Source organism: Sphaerodactylus townsendi, linkage group LG06, assembly GCF_021028975.2.
Source record: "Sphaerodactylus townsendi isolate TG3544 linkage group LG06, MPM_Stown_v2.3, whole genome shotgun sequence".
Classification (NCBI taxonomy): Eukaryota; Metazoa; Chordata; class Lepidosauria; order Squamata; family Sphaerodactylidae; genus Sphaerodactylus; species Sphaerodactylus townsendi.
Genome location: NC_059430.1, coordinates 28,786,742 through 28,800,585, shown reverse-complemented (window position 1 = coordinate 28,800,585; position 13,844 = coordinate 28,786,742). Strand labels below are relative to the sequence as shown.

The 13,844-nt window shown below is 46.3% G+C and overlaps 1 protein-coding gene across 1 annotated transcript in view; it reads left to right on the top strand.

Annotated features, from left to right (window-relative positions):
- Positions 1-4,503: 4,503 nt before the first annotated feature.
- Positions 4,504-13,844, top strand: part of PTN (pleiotrophin) — a 105,384-nt gene continuing 96,043 nt past the window's right edge. Inside the window, exon 1 of the mRNA XM_048501312.1 lies at positions 4,504-4,797. The gene's annotated coding sequence lies outside the window, so the exon portion shown is untranslated. The remainder of the gene's footprint in view (positions 4,798-13,844) is intronic.

Genomic DNA, 13,844 nt, shown 5'->3' with positions numbered 1-13,844 from the left:
AGACTGCACAGGGAGGCCATTGAAATCCACAAACACCAAGACAACTTCAACAAGAAAGAAGAGACTCTGAAAATTAACAAAGCTTGGCTCCCAGTACTTAAAAAATGGACTGATAAACCCACCCATGATACAATGCACTCAACCACACCTTTTATTTATTTATTTATTTAATTTATTGTTGTATTTATAAACCGCCCTCCCCCGAAGGGCTCAGGGCGGTGAACAAACAATAGATAGAGCACAGTAAAATCCACAGTATCAAATATAAATAAACATTAAATTATGGCTCTATATTGTTAAAACCAACCCCATTAAAATTAAATGCAGCGTTCCAACATCAAATATATCGATGGCGTCCAATCATTAAATCCCCTTAGAGGAAGGAGGAAGAGAAAGGGCGGCAGGACCCATAGATGACATCAGAGGGGGGGAGCCATCAGCGGCCGGGCTCCCCAAAAGCCCGGTGGAACAGCTCCGTCTTGCAGGCCCTGCGGAAATCGTTAAGGTCCCGCAGGGCCCACGTAGCTGGAGGTAGAGCGTTCCACCAGGCAGGGGCCAGAGCTGTAAAGGCTCTGGCCCGGGTAGAGGCCCGTCGCATCATTGAAGGGCCAGGGATCACCAGTAGATTGGCCTCTGTCAAACGCAGAGGCCGATTTGGGACATATGGGGCAAGGTGGTCCCGTAGGTACGGAGGTCCCAGGCCGCGCAAGGCCTTAAAGGTCAATACCAACACCTTGAAAATGATTCGGAATTCAACCGGTAACCAGTGCAGGCGGCGCAACACAGGTGAAATATAGTCTCTGGCGGCACCCCCTGTGAGCAGACGGGCCGCCACATTCTGGACCAGTTTTAGTTTCCGAATCAGACGCAAGGGAAGGCCTGCGTAGAGCGAGTTGCAATAATCTAGCCTGGAGGTGACCGTTGCGTGGATCACAGTAGCCAGATCTGTTTGGGAGAGGAAGGGGGCCAGTCGCCGGGCCTGCGGGAGATGGAAAAACGCAAGCCGGGTTAGATGGGCCACCTGGGTCTCCATTGAAAGAGACGAATCCAGGTGGACCCCCAGGTTACGAACAGAGAGGGCTGGTGCCAATGTAGCCCCCTCCCACACCGGCGGCTGGAAATCCCCCACCCCACCCTCCTGACCCAGCCAAAGGATCTCCGTCTTCGATGGATTCAGTTTTAACCTGCTCTGCTTCAACCAACCAGCAACCGCCTCCAAACAATGCTGGAGAGCCGCAGGGGCGATGACCGTCCCCCTCTCCATCAACAGAATGAGCTGAGTGTCATCGGCGTATTGATGACAGATCAGCCCAAAGCTCCGTACCAACTGAGAAAGGGGTTGCATATAGATGTTAAATAATAGAGGGGACAACAGCGCTCCCTGAGGTACACCACACTGAAGTGGGCGCTTTCGGGAGGCCTGGTCCCCGCACCACACTTGCTGAGTCCGGTCCCGGAGAAACGAGACAATCCACTGAAGGACAGTGCCTCGCACCCCGGAAGCGGCCAGGCGGTGGGTCAAAAGGTCGTGGTCAACCACATCAAATGCTGCGGTGAGATCTAACAACACCAGCAGCACTGATCCGCCTCGGTCTAGTTGCATACGGAGCATGTCTGTGACGGCGACAAGAACAGTCTCCGTCCCATGCCCAGCACGGAAGCCGGACTGGAAGGGTTACATGGGCCACCATAGCAAATTCCACCCAAACACTTACTGATTGGTTCCCCACCCTGGGACATGGACAATATACCCCACTAAGCTTTCCCTTCTCACTGGACACAGTGAAACAGACTTTTCTCTGTGATGCACGTCTGAAGATGCCAGTCACAGATGCAGGCAAAACATTAGGAACAAGATCTACCAGACCACAGCCACACAGCCCAGAAAAACCACCACAACCAACAGAGGACATTGTTTCTATTCCTTGACTCCATCATTAAGCAAAAGAGAGACTGCAGCCAAGAAATCAGAAAAAGATTGAGGCTGGGAAGGGCAGCCATGAAGGAGCTAGAACAGATTCTTAAGTATCAGGATGTGTCATTGGCAATCAAGATCAAGTTAATTCATGCAACAATATCCCCTATTATTTTATTTATTTGTGTATTTAATTCTATTTATAGGCTGTCCATCCACCCACAGGCTCAGGGCAGCTTCCAATATGGGGATAATATAGTAAAGATAATCCAGTTAGATAATAAAAGTAATACAGTAAGGTTAAAATGGGTCGATACAATTTATTATGTGTAGATGTGAAAACTGGTCGATGAAGAAAGCCAACAGAAAGAAAGCAGATTCCTTTGAAAGGTGTGGTTGGAAGAGAGCATATGGGTACTGTGGGCTGTCCCCAAAAATTAAATCAGTGGGTTCTAGATCAAATCAAGCCTGAACTGACCCTGGAAGCTAAAATGACTAAACTGAAGCTGTTGTATTTTGGTACATGAGAAGACAAGAGTCACAGGAAAGGGCAAAAATACTAGGAAAAGTCAAAGGCAGTAGGAAATCAGGAAATGGACTGACTCTATAAAGAAAACCTCACCCCTCAGTTTGTAAGGTTTTAATAATTTATTTATTTTTATGTTTTATATTGTACACCGCCCAGAGCCCCTCGGGGATGGGGCAGTATAAAAGTTTAAATAATAAATAAATAAATAAATAAATAAATAAATAAATAAATAAATAAATAAATAAATAAATAAATAAATAAGACCTGGGCAAGGCTATTAACAACAAGGCATTTGGGAGGACACTGAGTCATAGGGTCGCCATGAGTCAGAAGTGACTTGACAGCCCTTAACACACAAACGCACACACAGGTAGCATAAACATGTGAGACAGAAAGGTGAGAATAGGAATGGGAACAGAAGTCCATAAAAGGCTAGGTCAGTGGTGGCGAACCTATGGCACGGGTGCCAAAGGTGGCACTCAGAGCCCTCTCTGTGGGCACATGCACACAGAGTGCGTCATGTGGGGGAAGGGGGAAGCACTGTTAAACCCCACTGATTTTCATGGGAAGAACTAAAGCGTGATCCTTTACCTGGGAGTAAGCTCAGTTGCTGGCAATGGGGCTTGCTTCTGAGTAAACCCTCCTAGGGTCATGATTCACCCGTTCGAAGAGTTGCACAGTTGCTTCAAAGCAAAGCCACTGACTACCAACAAGCTTACTCCCAAATAACGTGCACCTCGGACTCGGAGCCAACCATTTTTTCTAAACTAAACCCTCAGTGTTCAAGTTAAACTGCCGTGTTGGCACTTTGCAATAAATAAGTAGGTTTTGGGTTGCAATTTGGGCACTCGGTCTTGAAAAGGTTCGCCATCACTGGGCTAGGTCTTCTTCCTCCTTTTGTAAAAACTTCAAGTCTGGAAGATGAAACTTTTTCTCCTTGCTGGTTCTCTATGCTGGGATGCATTACAATGAAAATAGGATTGAAGGAACAGCGTTTCTCCTTCAGGCAAATGCCAGAGGTGTTGCCTATCTGCCCATCCTGCAGCATTTCAAAGGGCAGAAGCAAGGCCATTGGCATGCTTTGTACCAGTGCCAGGAGCATGAAGGGAAGTTATCTACAGACTCATAAATATGAACTGCCCCTCTCTTTCGGTGTTTCTGGTCCTGTGCCTTTAACACAAAATGAAATGAAGCCAGGGATATCTTTCTTAGTAATGGAAAAATTTTCTCCTGATTAACCAGTTGCTGTTTAATACACAGAAGCAAGACTCAAGAAGGGGGCAACCCAAAGGGAAGTAACCACTACACCACAGGTGTCAAACTCCAGGCCCTCCAGATGATATGGATGATGCTGGCAGGGGATGATGGGAACTGTAGTCCATAACATCTGGAGGCCCGCGAGTTTGACAGCTATACACTACACCATGCTGGTGTACATCACATTTCCTTACAAAGGTATGCTGGAAAGAACAATGTCTGGCCTGGGGGGTAAGCAAATGTTCCCATTGAAATTCTCAGCCGCTGGTTTCAGATCTTTATTTTTGCCCTGGTTTCCCATTGGTTTGCATTGTGTTGAGTTTTCACAGGCATTTTGCACCGCATTTCCATGTAGCGGTACCTCACTAGCATGTGCAAGATATGTAGAAAGTTTAGTTACTGATGCACAAATAACGCCGGACTCTATGATGCATTTGACACAACAGGTCAGGCTGCGGAGTCAGAAAACGCAATGAAAAGAAAATGTTAAGAAAAGGAACGGAAAGAGGTTTCCGAATCCAAAGAGCAGGCACGAGAGATGCACAGCTTTCCCTGAACGTGTGTAGCCCACATGCCAGTCAGATGGCTGCAGCCAGGTAAAGTTCCCAGAAGTCTATAAGCAATTCGGCTGTTACTCTTCCTCGGCACTGTATGTCTGTGCCCCCTTGAACGCCCGTCGCTCCCTGACAGAAAGTTCTCCCCTTTCGCCCCCTCCCTGCTTTTCAGCCCCGGTGGGCGCGCCTGGCCCTTGAGTGACCTCCTTTAAGAAGCTTCCCAGTCGGATCACATGAGGGACCCGGGCGCTCTCCTCCCGCCCCTCCTCCTCTCTCCTCGCTCGCTCGCTCGCTCCTCGTCCGCCCGCTCTAGTCAAAGCGAGGATCAGGTTCCCCGCCGGAGCATAAAACCTTCCGCGGGGAAACCCGAAGAGACCGAGAAGCCCCAGAGCGGAGCGCGTTCGGGAGGCGAGGAAAGGTACGCGCGCGGGCGGTTCCGCCGGTGGCAACGGAGCGGCGTCGCCTGGAGAAGGTGCGGGCAGCCCACGGCGGAGAGCTGAAGCCACTTGGGACGGAGACGGGAGATTGCCTCGCAACGGCAAGTAAGTCGGGCGGGACCCTTCCCCTCCCCCCTCCCCCCCCGCCCCCCAAATCCTCTTTTTCTCCATGGCCAAAGTTGGAGAGCAGTGCCAAGTCGGGCCAGCGCTCCCGAGAGCGCGTGGGAGCGCTCCCGGTTTCTATAGGTTGGAAAGTCGTGCTGGGGGCTGGGAAGAGAGGGGAGAAGGACAAGGACCCGGCCACGACCCCGGGCGGGCGTTTGGTGTTGGGCGTCGAGCGGTGGCCTTTGGCCGGATCGATTGCGCCTAATCGATTTCCAAAGCGTCGAGTAACGGGAGGGGATCGGGCCATGCTGGGGCGGGGGGGGGGCACCCTCTCTGGTGCCAATTTTGGGGGGAAAGGAGGCTGGGGTGCGGTCTTGTCCTTGGCGCTTCCTTCTGGCCACGTCCACACTGGTCGGCCTTGCGAGAGCGTTTTCGGGGGGGCATTTCCTCTCGGATCCCCCCAGTGTTGGCTGATGGGCGCCCTTCGGGTGGGGTGCGAAGTTGAAGGGCAGCCTTTCCCCCTCCCCTTTGAGGAATGTCGCTCAGCCCCTTCCCGGCGGAAGGGGGGGCGCTGCCTACTCCCCTCCATTCGTGCCAGCCCGTGTCGGGTGCTTCCCCCTCCCCCCCCCGCAGGGAATGGCACTTCGATGCCACCCAGCCCGAGGCTGCGGATTGTGGGTCTCTGCCGGACTCTCTCCCTTTAGTGGACTTTCAGGAGCCGCTGGCTAAACCGGCTTTGTGCAACTTTCCCCAGTTCGGCATCCTTGACGTGTGTGAGAAGGATGCCTTTAAACAAAGAGTTTATGTCGTTTAAAAACGAAGATCTTCGGAGAACAAAGGACAGCAGAACTATAAAGTTGGCAGAAGAGCTAGAATCCAGTAGCATCTTAGAGGCTGATCAGATGTGCAGGGCAGGGAGTGTGTAAGCTTTTGGGAGTCCCAGTTCTTTTGGTCAAATACCTCTCGAAAACTTATACCTCCTAAATCTCGTGGGGCTCTAGGGTGCTGCTGGACTCAAATCTAGCACTTCTGCCAGGACCGTCTTAGCAGTGCCATAGGCCCCCTCAGGCAAAGCAGTGCATGAGATACATGCACGTGTGGTTGCAGAGGTGACCACGATACTAAATCAGAGGGGACTGCAAATGTCCGCTTGTTATCATAAAAGTTAACATTAGTACTGTTCATTATCTTTAATAAAACATGTTTTATAAAACACATGTTTTATTAAATGTGCTAAATGCCCACTTTCCAATAACAAATATTTACAGTATAGTATTTGTTAATTTAACAGCAGGTCACAACACACACACATTAGTATGGGGCCCCCTATGCTCATGGAGCCCAGCATGCCCATGTGTTGGAAGTTGGCTCTGACTTCTACTGCAGCCCAACCCGGCTTCCCTCTGACACTGTAAAGCAGGTTACATGACCACTTTGAGAAAATGTTAACAAAGGGGACCTGAGATTGTGTGGTTCCCATGCCTTTTACAGATTCCCTTGCTGCCTAGTGGAGGGAATGGGACTTGAATATTGACCCTTAGCAGATAAACTAGAGGGTCAAAGAAGGGAGGTGCAGCAACACACCATCTCCTGAAGCCTTTTTAATGTTAAAGGTAAAGTCGGGTTCTATGAGTTCAAATGTGAGTTCAAACCCTGGATAAGTTTTTATCTTGTAAGAAGGATTACGCTGAGAGAGACCTCACAAGGTTGCTTTCACATATAATTGAATAGTGGCCTGTAGTTGCACTTTAACCAGCATGATGTAGTGGTCAAAATTTTGGAGTAGGTCCTGGAAAACCCTGGCTTGGTCACACTCTTTCACTGTAACCTGCCTCACGGGGATGTTGTGAAGATAAAGAGGAGGGGAGAATACTGTTTGTTGTCCTGCATTCCCTGGAGTATGGGTGGAATAAAAATGTATACAATCAATGTGTCTGTTCTTCGCTACTGGATTTTCCTGTGTGGAGAAGACAATCCAGGAGGTAAATAGTACAATGACACCATAATATACAGTGACGTATGGATACAGCTACCTTAGTCTCTGCAATTCAAGCGAAGCCCTTTACATTACCCAAGTCGCTAGTTTTCAGAGGGTGTAGTTGCCAACTTTGGGTTGGCCAAATCCAAGATTTGGTGGTGGACCCTGGGGATGGTGGGATTTGGCAAGAGCAGGAACCTCAGCAGGGTATATTATACCATATTGTCCACCTTCCAAAGCAGTCGTTTTATCCAGTGAAATTGATCTCTGTTGTCTGGAGATCAGTTGAAATGCCAGAAGATCTTCAGGCCCCACCTGGAGGTTGGCAACTCTATTGGAATTTTGCAGTGTGGGTTTAATGCCTGGTAGATTCAGAGAGCTCCAATCAGATCACAGAATCACTTTGCCAAGTGGGTGCAAGTGGATTTCATCCTGCTCAACTGATTGTGGGGTCAGTTTCACATGTTTCCAAATTCCACCTGGTTGACGTCTTTGAGGAAGTCGATTCCAGCGAAATATGGAAACCATCGAATTACTCATCTGCTCTGCGGTTCTCCTGGTAATTAAACTGAATTGGTTTCCAAAGAATCAAGTATCGGAAGCTTGAATAATGGATGGAGAAGCAACAAGCTGACCAGGCAGCTGATCCCAAAGAAAGCCCAGCCTGGCAGCAAGAGCTGAGGACAGGTGGACTGAGAGCAAAGACTTTATTTAAGCAGAGAGAAAGATACCACCAACAGGTGCTGTGAGGAGGTCAGCAAGCGTATTCTCCTCTGCTCACACTTTTTTTTACAACATGGAACAAAATATATCCACAGCTGCATTGCTGGAATAATCACAGGGACATAAAGATTCTAAGTGAAGCAGACACTTTGTTATATTCGTTTTGGAGGGTGGCCCTGCTGGTCTGCAGTAGAAGAGCCGGATTTGAGAACAGCAGCACCTTAGAGACCAACAATTTGGGGTGGGGGGCGGGGGTGGGGGTGTTAAGCTTTCAAAAGGCAAAGCTCATTCATTCATTCATTCATTCATTCATTCATTCATTCATTAGGCATAGGATAAAACAACAATCAGACTGACAATAACAACAATAGAAAAGGTTATTAGGTGATTAACAGGAGTGTGCAGTTGTCGATAAAGCTGTTGCCAAAAACTTTGCTACGTCGGTAGTTCTTTTAGTGCAGCAGCACTTATTTTGTCATTTGTATCTGATTCTCAGAAGTGTATACTCTTGACAATCTGGTTGGTTTCTAAGGTGCTACTGGACCTAAGGTGCTACTGGACCTCTTTCTTACTTTGGTTTTCTCATCATGCTTTAGTTTTCTCTGGCCATGTGTTATGATGACAGGCATGTCTGATAGTTGGTCACCTACAGAGGCAAGTAGTTTCAGCCCTCCCAGATCCTTGTCTGGACTGTGCAGCAGAGGTGGCAAGTGGAGGACTGTGGTGTGGATCTGGAGATCTACTTGGACAGCTGTGGCAATGCCAGCTGTTCCCAGGCCTTCTCTTTGAGAGATTTAGGCTGCAATCTTAAAAGCCATTAAGATTTACCCTGATCTGGATGATTTGCCTTGGCCTGGATGGCTCAGTTTATCTTGATCTTGTCAGATGTAGGAAGCTAAGTGAGTTCGTCTTGGTTAGTAGTTGGTTAGTACTTAGATGGGATAACACTACTGAGTCAGTTTATCAAGCTCAGTGTTTTTATTCTCTCTGGCAGCGGGCTCTCCATAGACGCTTTTATATCACCTACTACCTGATCTTTCCAACTGGAGGTGATGGGGACTGAACTTGGACCTTCTGCATGCTAAGCAGATGCTTTGCCATTCAGTCAAAGCTACAAGCTGAGAAGTAAGCATGTAGAAAGGCGTCATTTCTATCCTAACTTCAACAAAACTGGTAGCAGTGAAACAGGTTTCAGAGATGATCAGTGACGTAGCTATAGATATTTTATGGGGTGGGTTTGTGGGTGTGGCCTTTGGAGATGTGGCCACACCTCCTCAAGCTCCAATCCTTGCCTCAGTTCTTCAAGGCAGGGGACGGCAGCCTCCCTTGCCCCTTCCCGTCCCCTGCTTCCCCCCCATCCATCAGCCATCAGTTCCTTCTTCCCTCCCCTCCGGGGAGAAGGGACTGCAGTCCCCTGCCTTGGAGAGTTGCTTTTATAAGCACTGAGGCCAGGAGGCGGGGCTTGGGAGGTATGGCCATGCCCTCAGGGGCAGGTGGGGTGTGTGGCCACTCCTTTCAAGCTCCACCCCCAGCCTTCGTGCTTATAAAAGCAACACTACGAGGCCGGGGGCTGCAGTCTCTTCTCCCCGGGGGGGAAGGAAGAAGGGACTGCCAGCTGGGAGTCCAGCTGGAGTGGGCGGGGGGGGGGGAAGCCTTGGACATGTAACGGGAGGGTTTGAACCTGTAACCCCCCCCCCCTTACTTATGTCCTTAGAGTTGATCATCTTTACCTTGGGGAGTGTGTGTCTACACCTTTTCTAACCTCCAGTTGATTCTGCAGTTTGTTTTTTCCTCTGGGGTCAAGACTAGGGGTACCAGTTACATGGCCTGGCAATTGGCAGGAGTCCAGGGGAAGGGAGGAACATGGGGTGGTGTTTGTGGTCAACAGCATTATGGTGCTTGTGCTTGTGGGCAACAATGTTATGCCACTTCCAGAAATACCAAGAAACTGTGTAACAATTTTCTAAAAATCACTGGAAAATATCTGGTAAACCATAAAGTTCCTGGCAATTCCTAGAACCGACTGACATCACTTCTGGGTTTTCCCTGGATGTGTCATCACAGTATCACCTGATGGCCTATTAAGGTTATTTTTTTTCTCCTGCTGGCTGGAGAAACAGCAGTGGGAAATGAGAGCCATGAGTAGGGGATTCTATGCCCTCTGTGGGAAACTGGCAGCTCTAGTTAAGACATAGAAGGGGAGAAGAGAAGGCAGTGGGCCCCCAGGGGATTATTTCTGAAGACTAATAGGATAATGGAACAAGTTCCTTGATCTTCACTAAGTGTGGATTTGATGAAACAGCAGAGAGCCCCACTTAGCCATTTGGTAATAACATCCAGGTTGAAATTATAGTGGATCAATATGGATAAATATTAAAAAGCTTCGAGGTTGCAGGAAAAATGGAGAGGAAAGTATTGAGTTTCTGTCTGGATTGTTCTGTGTGCACGGAATGCACTCAAGACACAAGGCCAGTGGTTTGAATCCAGAATGGCACAGCTCAGAAGCAATGGTGAAGTTGGCCAGGGATCTCACCACAATCCCAAGTAATTAAGGTTAAACTCTTCTCTCTGATAATAAGGTTAACTCTCAGAGACCCCTTGCTTTGTTTACTGTAGAATTTCCCCTTTAAGAGTAGGAGTGATTGAATAGCTAACAGATGGTTACTCATGTATTTTGGATTTGTTTAGTTAAACTTTTTTTTAATTACAAGGAATGTTGGGTGAGGTAAAGAATAATTACATTCTTAGGGCATAAACAAAAGAAGATTGAAGATTTCCATTAGTCTGCAAAAAATAAAATTTCATTTGGGCATAGGAAGAGGAGATTTAACCCTTGAAGACAAATTGAGTTTTGCTCTGGTATTAGTGTTTCAGTACTGCTGATGTGCTTAAAAATAAATTTCATATTCTAGGGTATATTTGTACCATAAATAATTTTTAAAAAGCTATCACCAAGACAAAAATACACCTTGTGTTTGGGGGTAAGAACACATTGTGTTTTGTCATACTTAAGCCCAGAGCCTGAAAACTCTTTCATGTGAGGTGGAAAACCTGTAACATCAATAATTAGTAGTCCTGTTTGTAACTGGGGACTATTTTTCCCCAACAACACATCTCTCTGAGGTGAATTAAATGTCCTCCAGGTTGTCTGGAAGGTCCATCAAGTTGTTAGGAGGAGCTGTATTTTATCTCTAAAGGATTTCCCTGAACTGTTTTTGGGGGGGGGAGGGGGGGGTGGCATGGAGGCTTCATAGATTACTTTTATAACCCAGTGCATTTTGGGAGCTGGTATAGTCAATAGATTTCTGGGGTCGTTTTATAATGTGAATGATTTTTGAAAAATTTGCAGAACAGCAATTTTGACTGCTAAGTGGCTGTACTGTGAGGACACTGTTTACTAATATTCAGGTTTCCGAAGAGGAAGAAAATTCCAGTCACTTGTCTATTCATTTATTTAACCCCCTCACCCCATTTAAACTTTACTAAAACAGTGGGGGCCTAATTTTGATAGGTGAAACCAAGCAGGATTTCATTCCCCTCTTCCCTTCATGACCCCCATCCAAACCGTGTCTGCTTTTCAGAGATAGATGGAGATCTGTGATGGTTCTCACATCCGTTTTGGTCCTTAGCAACACCATTTACTTCTAAGGTATATTCCACAGTTTATCATCCATGTCATCTACAAGTTCTGGTCCCAGGCAAAGCTGTGGAAGGGTACTTTAGGCTAGCGTTAAAAACTAAAACAGATGGGGAAGGAGATCCATAACTGGATCTTCCAACATTTTTTAAAAAACTTAAAAGTCTTAGTAGGTGTTTTCACTGTGAATGGAGATATTGTTGCTTGACTAAACCAAGCAACCAATGAAAGGATGGGAGGCGGGTGGAGAATTAAAATAAGCTAAAACAATACCAAGGAGATTATATCAATGATCTCCCACCTCATCTGTTTCTGTGCACATATAATAGGGAAGTGTCCCTAGTGACACTACTGTTCCACAGTCAAGAACACTGGAACATTTTACAGGTTGTATGTGCAGCTGCAGCTGTTTTCTGTGTCATGATCCTTATTCAGACATGACGAACAAAGGCCACCAACTCAGTGTGGAGGTTATGAGGCAGGCAGTTGCTGACATGTGTTTGTAACATCTAAAGGTGCTCTGTATTGGTGAAAAGTTTTAATCGCTTGGTCAAAGAGGAACTGGACTTAAAGTGCAGCCTCTGGTTTCCTCATGTGGTATGTCTGGAAATGGTCATAACCTTTGAATCCTAGAGTCAAAATAGGAACAGTTGGCAATCTCATCCAGTTAAAGTATTCCATAGTTTTATTTGTTTGTTTGTTTAAATATTTATGTTCTATTTCCACTTGGCTCAAGGAAGCTTACAGGCTTAGACTGAAGATCAAATAGACTGTCTTGTACTGAAAACAACCAAGAAAGAATGTCTGCAACATTGCTTAGGCAGTTTGGGCGGGCAAAAAGACATGGCACTGACACAGAACTGCTCCACCTTTAAATGCAGGAGGTATTACACAATTTAATATTTCAAAGTACAAAACTGTGATGGCAAACCTTATGGGCTTGATATGTCAAACATTTGGAAAATGCCTGACTGCTGGTGCATCACCTCCTCTCTCAAATAGAAGACCAACAATTCCTTACATATTCATTTTATTTAAAAAATACAGTCCAATCATGTGGTGCTATGTGTTATATAAATAAGTGTCAAATAATTACAAAAATGACCCCAACAGGGAGAATAGCTGTTGTTAGGTGCTGGTGAATGTTGATGTGTCACCCAAAACATCATGGTATGTCACGTTTGACATGCATGTCTCAGGTTCACTGTAACTGGTGTAGAAGTCTCTTGTGAATAGCTATTAGTAAGAAGCGTGCTGACATAGACTTCTTATAGATAGTTTTTCTTGTTATGATTTATGCATTTGACTTCCTCTCATGGGCTCAGGGCAGCTTCCAACATTTTATATAAAACAGTAAACATGCAGGGTTCTTTTTAATGTGGGGGAGTATTCATAAATGACACCTCTCATCATTTAAGTGCTACTGTGCAGAGTACTGGCTTTGCTGCAACATTTGTCTGAATATTGTTGAAGGCTTTCACGGCCGGAATCACTGAGGTGCTGTGTGGTTTCTGGGCTGTATGGCCGTGTTCTAGCAGCATTCTCTCCTGACGTTTCACCTGCATTTGTGGCTGGCATCTTCAGAGGATCTGCTAGCCACAGATGCAGGCGAAACATCAGGATAGAATGCTGCTAGAACATGGCCATACAGCCCGGAAACCAGACAGCACCCCATTTGTCTGAATATTTAGATCAGCTCTATTGCTGAACTCTTGTTGTGTTTTAAAAGATTTCTTGATGCTTCACATAAACCTGCTTTGTTGCTTAATATAAAGAGGGCATTGAAACATGTCGTTCTGGTAAAACCATGTTCCTTTCCTATCACTACCACTTTCCCACCACTGTAATGTGGTGTAGTGGTTAAACTCATTGGAACTGAGGAGACCTGGATTCCAATCTCCATGAAGTCACGAAGCTTGCTGAGGGATACTGGGCCTTTCACTCTCCTTCAGCCTTAACCTACCCCGTGCAATTGTTGACAAGACAAAATGGGGAAGGGCAGAACCCCGATCTCCTTTCTGGAAGAGTATATATGCATTTTACCCTTAGGAAGATGGTTACTTTCTATAGAAGAATATGATAAAACCTCCGCTCATAAATGTAACCACTTGTTGCTAATCAGTGTAGAGATAAAATAAATTTTATAGATAGGATTCATTCAGAACCTGGTTTGCCTTTCAGGAAAATATAGTAATTTGCAGTAGATCCAACAGAAAACCAGGTTGCTGTAACAGATGTTACTGGCAATGAGACTCCATCCACTTCTGGGGTATGCTTGACCAATATCGTTTGTGAAGCTGTCCTTGACATATCTTCCTCTGGCCAAATTGCTCACAGACAGCATGTGCTTTGAAAGCAACTCTTGTGTCCATTTGCTTAGCTGTTCACCTCCCAGCCACCCTTCTGCTTCTGTACCACTGTATCTTGCCCTGTTTAGTGTGTGTTTCAACTGACCTTGCCATTGTGCTGTTGAAATTCCACTGAGCTCTTAAGTTCTTTCATAGATCTTGATTTTAGGTAGCAAAGGTGTTCTGCATTCATGTACATTCAGAAAGCAGTCGAAGCCGTTCAGATACTTTCCTGGGAGGACAGAGGCACAGTGGAGAATACAACTGTAAAAAGTCAGTTCCTGGAAAGTGGGAATTGCACTGAGGGATGTGTTATTTATACTTTTGTATTTTCAACCAGTAATAGGAACATATAATCGGG